General features: G+C 38.8%; 1 pseudogene; it reads left to right on the forward strand.

The window, feature by feature from the left end:
* Nucleotides 1-865: 865 nt before the first annotated feature.
* On the forward strand, nucleotides 866-11,126 carry LOC143519777 (putative pre-mRNA-splicing factor ATP-dependent RNA helicase DHX32; annotated as a pseudogene).
* Nucleotides 11,127-17,463: the final 6,337 nt, after the last annotated feature.

Genomic DNA, 17,463 nt, shown 5'->3' on the forward strand with positions numbered 1-17,463 from the left:
CCACAGCACCAGCACCAGAGAAAACTCCTTTTAATATCTTCCCACATCATTGTTTTTACACAGACTGATATGGAATTATACTGTACATGCAATTATATATATACCCTCATTTGTTGTGCCGTCGTTATGACGACAGAGCAGGTATTATGACGTCATGTGTATGTTGTATGTGTATGTTGCATGTTCTTCAAGAGGCTGTGCCTCTTGCCAGGCTGCCATTGCAAATAAGAAAGCTGTTCTTAATGATTTGCCTGGTTAAATAAAGGTTAAATAAAAAAATATAATATATAAAATAAAAAATAAATAAATGTGGAATTATGGGAATATATATATATATATATATTTTTTTTTATTGAAGTAAAAAAATAATCAATTACAATAAAAATGGCATCAAGATAAAGTACTTTTACCAGTTTGAACGTAGACCACAACAGGTTATTACAATATATTAAAATATAGAATATAAACAAATATTTTTAATATAAATAAACAAAAAAAACCCACAAGAGATATAACTTGTGGACGAGGGATCATCTGAAAGTTTTAGTTCATTAATAGTATGATACAGTTCTATTGCCTGTTTATTATCCATCAACTTCACAGATGCTAAAAAGTGAGCTCTTTTTGAAATGTGAGAAAGGATTGGCAAATCTTTTTAAAATGACATTTGTCACAGTCCTCACTTTGACTGTGGGGACAGTTAGCGTGTGGGAGCTAGCGGAGAACAATACTGATAGCAGCATCGGAAGACCACTTCAAAAACACCGACGTACAACTCGACCGAAGTATTTCATCATGTTTGAGTCCATGGGCGGTTTGTTAATTAATCACCCTAATTAACAAACCGCCACTTTCTACAACTACCATGGTGGGCGCAGAGGAGCAGACAGGAGAGAGAGAGATGGATAAATCTCTGGTTAATATCACCTACGGTAATGATTTAACAGTCTTATCTCTTCTGTGAACGAGTGAATACAGCACGTACTCGTTTCAGCTGCAGCTCGGTCACTTAGGCTCATATATTCGGCGGATATTTGCGTTTCGCCGCGAAAGAAGGAAATAAAAAAACATTAAACAGGGCTCTCAAGTCTCACGCATTGAGCGTGTGACACACGCATTTGACCGTCTTCACACGCTCACACGCCACACTTCCGATTTCACACGGCGAGAAAAAAAAATCTAGTTTATTTACCTCCGATCCATATCTATCTACCTACATAAGTCATGTGACTGCCACACCATTTTAAGGTGAAATATTAGCAAGCTTCATGCTTTAGTTGTGGGAATATAAGCAAAGACGGGTGCGAGTTTCAAGTCATTTGTTGATGTGTTTAATTTGTGTTGTGCTTTAACCTTTTCTTACCTTAGCGCAGCGTGTTCGTTGATTGCAAAAGAAAACATTACCAGTCTTGTCTTTAGCCTTTTATTAAAAAATACACATATGCCTATTAATTAATTTAATACAGAGATCTCTGGAGAGCTCACATACCCTAATCATGTCACCCCATGTGCAGCTCTGAAGCTGTCTGCTCTCTTCACCATTATATATGCTTTCCTCTAAACATAGGAGCTGCACATTCCATAGTTCAACCTACAGCTGTCTCTATTCTGGAAGCGAGGTCTTACTACCTGGCCTCACCACATAAGGCCACAGTGAGCCTTCTCTTACACATCCCATTTTAGCCTACTGCAAACGCATGGAGTATTGGAAGTGGCACACAAGCGCTTACACCGTCATTCTAGCAACTTGATCCTTAATATAATGTAAGCAAAACATATAGTGATTAATAATAGAGATTTGATTAATACTTTATGACTATTCAAAATATATAAATTATGATAAGCTGTTGATTCAATACTGTAATGTAAACAAACTATGAAGGGATTAAGATGACAATCACAACATTTGCCACCATTATTGTCATGCTAGTGTAGTTTGTCTTTTGCATGGATGCAGTTTACAACTTTACGCCCAAAATTGTTTGCTGGTTATTGGTCAGATTTATCTAGCGTTCATGGCTAGATCTACCAATAGCATTGGAATAACCTTTTTTCTGTGCTTTTCTGGCCATTTGGCTGAAGTTGAGATTTAGTTCATTACCCCTTGCACCTGTAAAAGTTAGGTTTTCTCTGTTATATTGTACTTATCAGAGTGTACAACACTCTTATATTGTACTTATCGTACAATACTGTAACGTTCTGCACAGGGCAGAACAGGGAGGCGGACACAAACGCTGAGGAGAGCGAGATTTATTAAGGGAAATTCCATAGACAGAGTCGAAGTGACGGGCATGGGTCATAACGGGTAGGCAGTCAGGACACGAAATACGGACAGACATAGCGAACACAACAAGGAAGACTCACGGAACAGCAGCACTGGGGCGAACAGGCAAAACACAGAGAAAAACAAAAAGACCGACAACTAGACCTGGGAGACACAGGGACTAATATACACAGGACTAAACTAGGGACAGGTGATGACAATGACACAGGGGCGTGGTAACTAACAAGGGATTCATAAAACTAACGAGCAGGGCGAGACAAACAGGCAGGGAACACGGACATGAGGGAACCCAGAGTGACAGCTACGAGAGGGGGCGTTGCCCTACGTGACAAATACATAGACATATCCTCAATAATATTTGATAACCGTGACATTGTATATTGTGTTTATTTGTATGTTTGTTCACATAGTATATAACTGAACAGTATTTTTGACACTGGAGCAAAGACCAGTGCTTCAATAACTGACTACATACACAGTGTGGACTGAAGTAGGTGAATAAATATATATATATTTCCCAAACTATGATGAATTAAAATGTAGTTTGTTATGCTATTGTATTATCATTGTCACTGGCATTTAATTCCCTAAGTCACATTATCACATTAATAATGGCACTGCCAACATTAGTAACCAGAAGCCAGGGAGCTACTTGCTAGGGGTGTGGCGAGCCATGGTATTGGGTTAACGAGATGAAATTTTTCTTTAATATATTAATTTCAAAATTGAAATACATGATTGAAAATATTTTATTTGACTAAAACTCACAAAATGCAAAACAGCAGGTGAATTTTGTAAGTAATCATCTTGCAACAGATGTCAATAAATGTTTACTCTGGTTATGAATTATGTATGGTTCCAATTAACCATATGCAGTAAATACAGAACATTATGCAGGTACTGCAGTCGGTTTTACCATAAACTGAACAACTTCTCTCTTAAGACCTTTCCCTAATCTGAATTCTCTTTTTTTCCATTGGAACTTTGGCTTTATATTTAAAAATGCATAGGATGTGCCATTTTGCGACTGGAGCTTTTAGTGTTCAAGGTGCATGGATTTGACTGTATACTAATGTTTAGTTTTGAACCTGGTACAGGCTTGTCATCCTGTGTCTTGTTGCTCATCCTATAGTCAAAAACAAGTTTGGGATTCCCAGTGCATCTGAACTGTACATTTTTGATGAAAGTGACACGGCAGTGGAGGAAGACATCCTTCTTGAACTGATGGAGGCCAATCCTGACTTATGCCTGACAGTACGTGACAGTGAGTCTGATGAAGGTAGGTTTTGTTAGAATTTGCATTGTAGTCAGTATAATCATGCTACCAGCATTAGTTTGCAAATGTACGTTTGATTATAAGCATCCCATTCTTGCTATACAAAGCCACAGCTTGCTATGTCAAAGTTGTATATATTTTTCTGAAAAAAATTAACTTTGCAGTTTAGATTATTTTTCTTTCACTTTGTGCTCAGTTTGAATAGAAGTGAATAGGGAAATTGACTTGTAATGTAACAATAGCTCATTGAGACACCAGGCAGGCTAAGCTAGTTAACATAGCAAGCTCAGTAAAGTTTATCAGATTTTAATCTGTGATAAAAGATCAATGAATGATGGAACTATGTCATTTTTTTTATTAACAGGAGCATTTCTATGATTGCGAAAAGAGCACAGGATATTTAGCATGGCGGCTGAAGACCATGTCCAGGAATAAATCTCAACAATCAGTTAAGGCAACCACAGTGTCACAAGCACAAGGAACAAATCACAGAAGATCAGTAGCATCAGTGCCTGAGCACCTTGATGGAGATGCCTGCCAGGAAGCTCTATCATTTCTTGTTCATTGTCATGATGAACCAAAAGTATTGAAGATGAAGATGTCCTTTGAACATCACCAGAACCTAGTGCATGACTCACAGAGAACGACAGATGTCCTAAAAACATTCCCACGTTTTTTAGATGTCAAAGGACTAGTGAGTTGTGCATTGGTTTTTAAAATCCAGGCTTTCATTTGGTTTGGCTGTTTACAGTGCATTGACCACTGATACATTTGTATGTGTATTTGATCAACAGCTGAATCAAGATTTTGTGCTGCTGTTTGGTGAGGAAACGTCCTCCAGGTTGCTTGAGAAGTGGGACACAACCTTCAAGCCGAAGGTTATCGAAGAGTCCAAACACCTGACTAAGTCAACCGAGCTGCACCGACTTCTAAATGCTGCTGAGAAACATGACACCAGTAAGTAAGATAGTCTTGGTATCTAGTCAGTTGGCTAGTGTTATGTATTTTTTATGTCTAACTGATGGCGAGTTATTGTTTGTGTCTCCCGCCTCATGCAGGCTTTAGAAGAGCTGGACTATCTAACGGCTCTGGATAATGATGGGAACCTGTCTGAGATTGCAGTGATTATGTCTGAGTTGCCTCTGGAACCGCAGATGGCTAAGAGTCTGCTGGCCTCCTGCGAGTTTGACTGTGCGAGTGAGGTGCTAACCATTGCTGCCATGTTAACAGGTAATGTCATTCATTCTAACAGGCAAGAATAATGTGTAAGCCAAGTATTTTCACCCCACTGTCTATCCATCTATACATGAACCATTTTGACAAACCACCTTATTATTGTTTTGTTTTTCTATACATCTGCATATCAGTGACTACATCTTTCATTATAGTGAAACTAATTCATCTGTTTAGTTAGGAGAAAAGATCCTGGTACTGTTTAGTTTTTGTGTTTGGTTGTCAGCATCTTTTTAAACTAGACTCACACCTCAACTGGTAGTACAGGTAGGGCAAGCTAGGACAACACCTAGCAATGTCAGGGGTTTTATTCCTAGAGATATACAGCGTATGTTTGTACTGATATATGTAATTCATGTCAGTTGCTCTGAAAAAAGCATCTGCCAAATACGGAAAACTTAAATCACATTTTGCTATAACATACATTCTATTCTGTGGAGCGGTAGTAGGGCCAGAGGTGTGGACTCGAGTCACATGACTTGGACTCGAGTCAGACTCGAGTCATTAATATTAAGACTTTTGACTTGACTTGAAAAAATATTCAGAGACTTAGACTTGACTTGGACTTTTACACCAATAACTTGGGACTTGAATTGGACTTGAACCTGTTTACTTGCAAAGACTTGATTTTTTTTTACCCCAAATCTAAATTTTAAAACGCATATTAATATTTATAAAGTGCGCCCCATTAATTTCATTTCCGTCCTTCTGACGCAGACCAGTCATCTGCTTTTCCACACTCTGTACGTGTGTGTGTGCATGAGCTGCAGCACAACCAATCAAATGGGGGGTTGGCGAACGTAAATTTTTACCGGGCGGGGTGTAAAATGGACACAAATTAAGTATTATATCGCGATCGATCGATCGCCAGTGGTTGGTGCCAGAGCGAACTAGTAACTCATTGAATCATAGATGTGGATCAGAGGTAAATAAACTAGATTTTTTCCGGCGTGAGAAATCGGATGTGTGGCGTGAGAGCGTGTGAAGACGGTCAAATGCGTGTGTCTCACGCTCAGTGCGTGAGAGTTGGCAACCCTGGGTTCTGTATCTGAACTCGGGGAAGAGAGCCTCTCTCTGTCACCATCATAATATCCAGTTCTATCTCAGCATGGATTGTGTATTTGAAGACATCTACGTCGAGAAAAAAATATATTGACAAAAGTGGAGCGAGTTTTCAGCTATGGGGACATCATTCATCGTGCACAAATCACATACAGACTTTTGGCCAGCAAATGCAATGCAGAATAGTTTACTGAAATGTCTAAAGTTGCAGATTCCTGTTAATTGTTCAGTTCTTATATTTGTTTGTCTTGTGTCACTCACACATGTTCTCCAAGAAACCAGATAAGAGAAGAGAGGGAAAAATGCTGTTATGGTTCTTTGTATTGTACTGTGAAAATATCAGCACTTTTTATTTGAACATGGAGTTCTACTTATGACTTTTTCACAGAATATTTATTTCTGGAAAATTGTAGTTTAAAGTATGAATATTTTTGCAGCTAAGTTTAACAAATTGAACTGTGCAATAAAGAGGTGTAATTTTAATTTTTTTTATACTTCGTGTTTTCAGTTGCACATGTTTTATCAAGATTTGAGGAGAATACAGATTTTAAAAAGAACGCATGTCTATTATTTACATTTAAAATATACCTGCAACCAGGGGCGATTTTAGGATCTGGTCTTTAGGGGTGCCCAGCCCCCAGTGCTCACAGAGGCACAATACCAAAGTATTGCGCAGGTGCAGAGCAAGTTTTTTGCATAATATAATATTTTAAAAATGTGTTGAGCCAGGGGGTGCTAAGCAACTTCACGGTGGTGCTCTAGCACCACTACAAATACCCTAGCCTCGCCCCTGCCTGCAACATTGGTAAAAAAAAAAAAAAAAAAAAGACTCGAAAGGACTTGAAATTCCAAGTTTCAGACTTGGGACTTGACTTGACTGTTGCCTGTCTTGACTCGAGACTTGACTTGACTTGAGTGTCTTTGCTTGAGACTTGACTCGGGACTTGAGGTATAAAGACTTGGACTTACTTGAGACTTGCAAAACACTGACTTGGTCCCACCTCTGAGTAGGGCTGCCAGATATGAACATTGAGGTTACCTTCATTAGGACCGGCATTTTGACACCTTATTGAACATGTTGGTTCATGATAAAAAGACACATTTTTCACCCTGCTGTATAAACTGTTTCATCCAGATACTTCTCACTCTATGTAGCTCATGTCAGTGTTGCAGACATGATAAATTAAACTGACTGAATTGACTGAATCCATGGTTTATGAAGTGTCCTATCCTCTTGCAGCTCCATCTTGCTTCCTGGCCCCTCCTCCTTATCAATGTGTACAACGCCTACAAACACAGCCAGCACAGCTCACGTGAGTCACGTGAGAATTAAAACACACCAGACTCATTAACATATCAAACCCAGAATGTGAACTAAATGTGTATTGTTAGTAAACATATTCACTTCCATTTACTAAGACCTATTTTATATTTGACTCTTTCAGTGTGTTTATTGAACGTTCTAAGCACCCCAAACATTTATTATATCAAATGTAGTGGTGGGACTTTAACGCGTTAATTTCGATTAATTAATTACAGGAAAACTAACAAACTAAAAAAATTAATGCATTTTAACACATTTAACGCATGAGACACTTTTGCACCATGGAATGTTTCTCAGTGCACGAGTTCCAGACATACAGATTATATGGACGCACAATAAGATGAGCATGATGGAGATGACTGAAGAGGCTACGCTGGTGGATGGGAAATTTAAATATAAGAAACTTCCAGATGGAAGTACAAACACAAATAGTGTTATTTGCACTTTATGTAGGAAGGAGTTCGCTTATCACAGGAGCACTTCCACCCTTCATTACCACCTCAACGCAAAACATGTTGGGGCTAACACGCAGGTCAGTAATGATAACTTAGCTGATAAATGTATTCCTAGTACGAGCAAACAGTGTCGCCAGTCAACACTCGACCACATGTCGGGGTTCAAATTAAGAAACAAAATTGACCAATTCACTGGCGAGATGGATTGCTGTGGACTGTAGAGCGCTCTCTGTGGTCGAAGGCTTAAGTAAGACGCGGCAAGTATGAATGTTTCCGCCGTTCGCGGAGGTTGGACCTCTATTAGCAACAAGAATTATCTTGGTGTGACAGCTTATATTATAGATGATGAATGTGAAGTCGGTTCACATAAGGGTCACTTTGAATGTTGTGTCACCATACCATATCAGTTCTGGCCAAATTTGATGATGTGTTTCTTGTATCTATAATTTTTACAAAGTTTAGTTTCTTAATAGAAATTTTAGATTTTTCTTAGTTTCTTCCATAACCAATACTGATGCATCTTATGTTGCTGTTTGTTGACCAAGCTGACTAGCACTAATAACTAAAACATACCGCAAGCAAGTGTGTTGTGCTACTACAATTCTCTATTTTTAAACCATTCAAAAACTGGAGCAGTTTGTCCTGACAAAGCAACCTGAAACTTCAAACTACAAAGAAAACAGACCAAATCATAATGAACATACATTGACCATTGTAACAAAAAATATGTCTTTTGATATTAATTGTCTTATTTTCTTAAAATAAAGGGAACACATCCAAATAACACATCCTAGATCTGAATGAATGAAATATTCTCATTGAATACTTTGTTCTGTACAAAGTTGAATGTGCTGACAACAAAATCACACAAAAATCATCAATGGAAATCAAATTTATTAACCAATGGAGGCCTGGATTTGGAGCCACACACAAAATTAAAGTGGAAAAACACACTACAGGCTGATCCAACTTTGATGTAATGTCCTTAAAACAAGTCAAAATGAGGCTCAGTATTGTGTGTGGCCTCCACGTGCCTGTATGACCTCCCTACAACGCCTGGGCATGCTCCTGATGAGGTGGCGGATGGTCTCCTGAGGGATCTCCTCCCAGACCTGGACTAAAGCATCCGCCAACTCCTGGACAGTCTGTGGTGCAATGTGACGTTGGTGGATGGAGCATGATATCCCAGATGTGCTCAATCGGATTCAGGTCTGGGGAACGGGCGGGCCAGTCCATAGCTTCAATGCCTTCATCTTGCAGGAACTGCTGACACACTCCAGCCACATGAGGTCTAGCATTGTCCTGCATTAGGAGGAACCCAGGGCCAACCGCACCAGCATATGGTCTGACAAGGGGTCTGAGGATCTCATCTTGGTACCTAATGGCAGTCAGGCTACCTCTGGTGAGCACATGGAGGGCTGTGCGGCCCTCCAAAGAAATGCCACCCCACACCATTACTGACCCACTGCCAAACCGGTCATGCTGAAGGATGTTGCAGGCAGCAGATCGCTCTCCACGGCGTCTCCAGACTCTGTCACGTCTGCCACGTGCTCAGTGTGAACCTGCTTTCATCTGTGAAGAGCACAAGGCGCCAGTGGCGAATTTGCCAATCCTGGTGTTCTCTGGCAAATGCCAAGCGTCCTGCACGGTGTTGGGCTGTGAGCACAACCCCCATCTGTGGACGTCGGGCCCACATACCGTCCTCATGGAGTCGGTTTCTAACCGTTTGTGCAGACACATGCACATTTGTGGCGTGCTGGAGGTCATTTTGCAGGGCTCTGGCAGTGCTCCTCCTGTTCCTTCTTGCACAAAGGCGGAGTTAGCGGTCCTGCTGCTGGGTTGTTGCCCTCCTACGGCCTCCTCCACTCCTCCTCCCTTTATTTTTTTGAGCAGTGTATATGTTCTGAGAAAATCAACAAATCAATGAATTGCAGAGTGTTAAATACATTTAAAAAGCACACATATTCACTTAACTATTTTGCTATATTCCAGAGCAGTGGAAGCGACAGCATAATTTACAGAATAATTTAATTACAGAATAATTCAATTATTGTGGAACTGTTGATTTACTGCAGGTTCCAGTTTAGCACAATGGTGTGCTGATCATTACCTGAGTCTGGCTGCTCTGCAAACAGCCGATGCTGTTCGTGCAGAGCTCGCTGAGATCCTGAGGCGGATAGAGCTCCAGGTGTCTTCACCTGCGTTCGGCTCCAAGACCAACTGAACACCAAGCAGGTCCTACTGGCAGGCTTCTTCATGCAGGTAAAGCCATTAGACTCAGTATTCAGGCCATTAGACTCAGTATTCAGGCCATTAGACTCAGTATTCGGGCCATTAGACTCAGTATTCGGGCCATTAGATTCAGCATTCAGGCCATTAGACTCAGTATGAACGGCAGTTTCCAGTCTGGATGAGAAACTTCTTTGGTCAAGTTTTCTCATAATAAATCTTCAATGTAATACAACGAAATTTGTGCACAGTTCTTCTCACACAAGCCAGTATTTGTTAATATCCCATCAAATGCTCTTTGTAGTGTATATTTATAATGCAAACCAATGCTTGCTGTATGGGTTTCTAACTTAAAAGACCTCACAGGAATCATTAAATTTAGCTTTGACCCTAAGTGCCTGTTCCAATATCCCAGGTGGCCAGGGACATTGATGGATCAGGGAATTACTTCATTCTTACCCACAAGCACGTGGCTCAGATCCACCCTCTCTCGTGTTATGGGACTGAGCCACACAAACAGAACCTTCCAGTGGGTTGTATACCATGAGCACACGCTGTCAGAGAATAACTGCATCAGAACCGTCACCCAGATTTCAGCACGAGTAAGTCTTTTTTATGAGTTTTAAACGTGGTGTTTAATGCAACAACTATTATTAATGTAATGATCCTTTAGTTTGCATTTGATGAATGCTAATATGCCAGTGAGGTTTTTACTGCTAGAGAGTTTTTACACAGAACAGTCAAACCCATCAAATCCAGTTTTGCCCTGACATTGTTTGTCATGTAGCTAATTTTCTATTCTGGTTCGTTTGTTCCATTCCTCTGTACCTTTAGAGGCTAGAGCTGGAGGTTGAACTTGAATTAATGTCTTTACTTTCAAATGGCATGTACTTTCGAATGGCATGTGATTCTAAAATTACTTTTCATGTTATTTTATTCTTCCAACACCCTTTAGAGTTCAGGAATGTATGAAAACTGGAGATAATGACAAATGAAATGTAGTCAAATATGTAGACACATTCCTTTGTGTTTATATTGAAGTGTCTAATATTCACATTTCTGTTTATTATTCGTATGAACAGGTTCATCTGCATGGCTCCTCAATACTTCTTCTACAACTTGCCCCCTAGTGAGAGTAAAGAGGTACTGCAGCACATCACAGAGCACAGCTCAGCTGCACCCCCCAAGGGCAAGAGGGAACCCCAGATCCAGAACAACACCACCCATGAAGAACAGCCTTATGAACGCTGTGTCATACAGTGACGATGGAAAAATACATAAAGACATTAACAAGTAAATGGACTTCTAGAGGCATTAGTGAGACTCAAATTAAGGAACAGGAAACGGGTATTTAAATGCTGTACTGCAGTAGCCGCGCTAGTTTGAATGCACGTGAAGCTCTAGAGACTCGCATGTTGTTTCACATGTTGTTCCAAAACTGCAGCTACAAGTTTTGGAGTGTTGTATTTGAAGGAAGAAAAACTAGGATATTTTAGTTACATGGGGAAAATGATAGTAGTACTGGCTGCATTCTCTGGTTTTCAGGGTTTTTTGTGGTTGCCATTTTTTGTTTGGGTAAAGCAAAATACTTTAAATAGATTAAACTAGATTTCTGTCAATCTGTCAGCCTACATATTTCTACATATTTATTGTAAGCTGGTATTCTGCTAATAGATGATTAGAACTTTTATAACAAATCGGCAGTTACACTTTTGGCAGTTACACTTTTGAAATTATAAAAATGTTTACAGAGTGCATCTCTGCATAACTAGAAAGAATTTGTAAGCACTAGAGATTCAACACGTAGTAACCGAGGGATCAGGGCTGTGTTATTACTAATTATTATTAAATGCAATTTGTGGTTTTATGTGGAATCAGCTTTCATGGTGTTCTGTGTGTTTGCCGCAGTTTTCGAAATGCTTTGCAATCCTTTGATAGTTTTAATAGACTGTGTGTAACTATCAATCACGTGTTGAGCATAACAATAAGAAATGTACACGTTTGTATGTAGACATTTACTTGATATCTGTGCCTTTGTCGCGTTGTTTTTGAGATTCCTTTGGGCATATTTTGGAGTGCCCAAAGAAGTGGACAACCCGGCACCCGGTTGGAGTAAAGTGCCTTGATCAAGGGCACTTCAGTCATGGCCTGGCAATTGAACCCACAACCCTCCAGTCACAAGACCAGTTCCCTAATCCCCAGACCATGACTGCATGTATATGTACACCAAGGACTAGTCAAAAACACGTGTACACTGAGGTCTAGTCAAAAACACAGATGTGTACACTGTTCTCCACAAACTGCACTCAGAAAAAGATAAAACGTTTCTTTCTGAGACTCCAGTATCTTGAAGTACGCCATGAAATTTCTTGTTTGTTGGCTTGTTTGGTGTCTTTACAGGTCTGAGTTAAATTCAGGACATGTATCCTCTCACTAATGATGACAAATCTGACCTTCCTTCGGGTCTCCAGGCCATTCTGCCAGGGTACCTGAGAAGCCCGTTTGTACATGCGGCACTCAGCTATATTAGCTGTGGCTCTGAGGACGATTTTAAGTGTAATGACAATGACTGCTGGTGTCAGTGACATTTCAGAGAAGATGAACATCTGTTTGCTAATTAGTGACTGATTCTTTGAGTCTTCTAGCTGCCTGATGAACTAGGGTGAGTTTCCTGACCACATGGTGAGTTTCATGCACTTAGTTTTAGAGGACTGTTTGTTGTAATATGAGCATTCTGTGAAACCCTTCATGCATTACATACCTCTTTATTTATATTATTATTTAACAATTCAGTTGCCCCAGGAGTTAATTAATGCAAATTATTTTCCTTTTATAATCATCAAAGTTGGCCCACTATACATTTGATGATAGACAGGTGCATTGTTTGTCATCACTGAGCACTCTGGAAATGTTCAATGATCAATTCAAAATATTCTAACATATACATAATTGAAAAGTCTCTGTTTAAATTAGTAGGCATAAGAGGTAGCCCATTCAGGCATGATACAAAAATGCATTGATGCCTACATTTGTTTTCCTTAATTCAGTTAATACACTGTAGCTTTGTTTATGGCCTATACTTCTAGGGATATAGCTAAACACATATGTTACAACCATTTCTGAACTCGATATGCCCAATTGTTGTCCACATTTAAATGAAAACATTTTGGATAAATATTTTGGATGAATGTTTTAATTACATTAAATTCTGTTCATATTCTCTTATCTCTGTCCAGTCACAGAGTTCAAATTAAATATTTAACAATGAGTCAAATGATGCAACAAATATGTAAGCTGTTGCAAAAAATAATAAATAAATACAGTACAATAAGTGCAGAACATGTACAAGTGCAAAACTCAAATGGAATTTAAATCAGACTTTTCTGCAAATAAAGAATGTTCATTAAATATTATTTTAATTAATCAATCAATCATCAGTTATTTATATAGCACCTTACACAACCAAAGTTGATCAAAGCGCTGTACACAATGGAATCAAAAATAAACTAGTATGGTCTTTTTTATAAACGTTTTTATAAACTAGTATGGTGATTTAGTCCGTGTGCAGTTGGCAATGATACCATTTGCACATAATTAGATGTTGAAAGCCATCCTAAATAAGTGTGTTTTAAGTTTGGCTTTAAATATTGGTAGATCAGTGATGGAACGTGGAACAGTAGGCAAGGCATTCCACAATTTAGGACCTGCTACTGCGAAAGATCCATCACCCCACTGCTTACACCTAGACCGTGGAACCTCCAGTAGATATTGTCCACCTGAACAAAGATCTCTGCCAGGCTGATGTAACTTTATAACGTCACCTATGTAGGGAGTCCATGGACTGCACAGAAAACAAACAGGATTTTAAACTGAATTCTAAATTTTACTGGGAGCCAGTGAAGAGAGTAAAGAACAGGAGTAATGTGATCGTGCTTGCGAGTATTAGAAGAAACCAGGCAGCTGCATTCTGAACCAGTTGCAGGCGATGGAATTTATAAGATTAGTCTATTTTGATTAATTTTCACTGATACACTTTACTGTCTCTTAATATAAAATATTAGTCAAAATTATACTGCTGGATTAAAACTAAAAAAGTCTGTTTCTTAGCATTTGATTTTCAAATCAAGGCAATTTTAAAACTGTCCACTAGACGGCGCAATGGTGTAACCAGTGTCCTAAAAAAGTTCAATATTGAAGGTACAAAAATAAATTAAAATATCCTGTGGATTAGGAAACTGGAAGACACCACAGAAACATCCTGGCACAATAAATATGTACATATCTTCATACTACATTTGGTAAAATACTACCACTTGATGTGATGTTAATAGATATTTAAATAGATGTGACATATTCTAAAACTACATACAGTCATATTTTGCAACAGCTATTTCAGTTTAATATATCTAATAACTGATGGACACAGTAATATTTCAGGATTTAAATGAGGTTTATCGTACTAACAGAAAATGTGCAATATGCATTAAAACAAAATTTGACAGGTGCAAAAGTACGGGCACCTCAACAGAAAAGTCACGTTAATATTTAGTAGATCCTCCTTTTGCAAAAATAACAGCCTCTAGTCGCTTCCTGTAGGTGTTAATGAGTTCCTGGATCCTGGATAAAGGTATTTTTGACCATTCCTCTTTACAAAACAATTCCAGTTCAGTCAAGTTTGATGGTCGCCGAGCATGGACAGCCCGCTTCAAATCATCCCACAGATGTTCAATGATCTTCAGGTCTGGGACTGGGATGGCCATTCCAGAACATTGTAATTGTTCCTCTGCATGAATGCCTGAGTAGATTTGGAGCGGTGTTTTGGATCATTGTCTTGCTGAAATATCCATCCCCGGCGCAACTTTGTGCCAGGATGTTACGAATATAATCTTGTATGCGGACGATACTGTTCTGTTCACCCACGGAAAAAGTAAAACAGAAGTGGCCATAAAATTAACAGAAGAACTGAAAAAGGTTATGGTCTGGTTACAAAATTGTTGTCTTACACTAAATTTGGAAAAGACAGTTACAATGTACTTTGAAAACAGATACAAATGTTCTAATTATTCAGATATTTATATAAATAGGGAAAAAATAAAAAATGTAAATAGCTTTAATTATTTAGGTGTTACTCTTGACTCATCTTTAACTTTTAAAAATCATGTAAAAAAACTGTGCAAGTCTTTGAATCTTAACTTGGTAAATTTTAGGTATATTAGAGGATCTCTCTCTACGGAGGCATCACATATGTACTTAAATTCTATGATTCTCTCACGTTTTCAATACTGTATGACAAGTTGGTCGCAGGCTAGTAAAACAGTCTTAAAGCCTTTGGAATTAATTTTTAAAAGTGCTATAAAAATTCATGATAAAAAATCTAGACAATATCACCAATGTCATATTCTTTCTAAATATAATTTTCTTAGTTTTGACAATTTAATAATCTATGCAAATATTTGTCTACTTTTTAAAATCATCTATGGAGTAGCTGCGCCTCCTCTAAGAAGGTTTATAACATTGAGCTCAGAAAAAACAGCTCGAGTCACAAGAGCAACCTCAAGAGGAGAGTGCAGCATCCCAAAATATAGGACCTCCTTTGCTAAATCTGCGTTCTCAGTTGTTGCCATGAGTCACTGGAATACTTTGCCAAATGAGATTATAACATGTAAAAGTTTCCCAACGTTCGCACATCTGACAAGGAAATGGCTCTTATCCAAACAAGTTTGCACCCATTAGTTACGACGTGTGAGTGAGAGGTTTGTCTGGGAAAGTTTCATGATGTACAGGTGTGTGTATGTGAACAAATTAGTGTTTTGTGATAACTGGAGGATTTTTTGTAAGTTTTATGAATGGTGTAATTGACAGATGAATTTTATATGTTGTATGCCCGTATTTATGTTTAACGGTTTCTGTCATCCACTAAACAGTATTTTTCTGTATTCTGTCTAAACATCAACCTGTCCAGAGACTACAGGTGGAAATTAGCATATTGCTACAACCTGGCACACTACATTTCTCCGGATTTTTAGGTTAATGTATTTGTTGTGCATTGTCTCTGATGAATAAAAAAAAACAAAACAAAACAAAAACTTCAACTTGGTCACTGATTCTTGAACATTATTCTCAAGAATCTGCTGATACTGAGTGGAATCCATGCGACCCTCAACTTTAACAAGATTCCCGGTGCTGGCATTGGCCACACAGCCCCAAAGCATGATGGAACCTCCACCACATTTTACAGTGGGTAGCAAGTGTTTTTCTTGGAATACTGTTTTTTTGCCACCATGCATAACACCTTTTTGTATGACCAAACAACTCAATCTTTGTTTCATCAGTCCACAGGACCTTCTTCCAAAATGAAACTGGCTTGTACAAATGTGCTTTTGCATACCTCAGGCGACTCTGTTTGTGGCGTGCTTCCAGAAACGGCTTCTTTCGCATCACTCTCCCATACAGCTTCTCCTTGTGCAAAGTGCGCTGTATTGTTGACCGACGCACAGTGACTCCATCTGCAGGAAGATGATGCTGCAGGTCTTTGGAGGTGGTCTGTGAAATGGTCTTCCATTTCCTTACTATGTTCCTCACAGTGGAAACTGACAGGTTAAATCTCTGAGACAACTTTTTGTATCATTCCCCTGAACAACTATGTTGAACAATCTTTGTTTTCAGATCATTTTGAGAGTTGTTTTGAGAAGCCCATCATGATCTCCTATTCAGAGGAGATTCAAATAGGAGAACAACTTGCAAGTGGCCATCTTAAATACCTTTTCTCATGACTGGATACACCTGGCTATGAAGTTCAAAGCTCAATGAGGTGCTTCAATAAGTCATTTAAAAAGTAGTTAGCAGTGTACAAATCAAGAAAATGATAAGGGTACCCATACTTTTGCACCTGTCAAATTTTGTTTTAATGCATATTGCACATTTTCTGTTAGTACAGTAAACCTCATTTCAATCCTGAAATATTACTGTGTCCATCAGTTATTAGATATATGAAACTGAAATAGCTGTTGCAAAAACCCAAATTTTGATTACAACAAACGATTAAGATGAATAGGGATGTCCAAACTTTTTCATATGACTGCACCTACAAATGTTTCCCATAAAGCAGCATATGAGCATGTATCTCTAAATATGAGAATACAACAAAAAGCAGTGTATTATATAAACCATTTGATCATATGCTCGTGTTTAATTGGCAAGTAGTAAAAATAGCTTAAATGCACCAATACTCACACAGTGCACATATATACCACACATAAAGCCAAGAGAGCCAAATATATATCTTTCCACTATACACCATACACATATACAGTATAAGACAAAAAGATTTTACACTTATTTAAATGTTAACCTGTGCAAATATGCATGGTTAATATACATGTCACATAGGGCCACGCCCCCCTCTCTAGCTGTCACTCCGGTACTGTTCAATGTGCCTGTGTTCTCCTCGTCTGTTTATCCCGCCCTGTTTCTATGCTTTCCCTCTGTCTGTCACACCCCTGTCGGTGTTCTCTCCTGCTGTCAGTCCTGTCCATGTCTTCTGTGTAACCTTGTTTAGATCCATTCCCCAGTTAGTACGGTCCGTGTCTTCTGTGTAACC

Source organism: Brachyhypopomus gauderio, chromosome 7 (genome assembly GCF_052324685.1).
Source record: "Brachyhypopomus gauderio isolate BG-103 chromosome 7, BGAUD_0.2, whole genome shotgun sequence".
Lineage (NCBI taxonomy): Eukaryota > Metazoa > Chordata > Actinopteri > Gymnotiformes > Hypopomidae > Brachyhypopomus > Brachyhypopomus gauderio.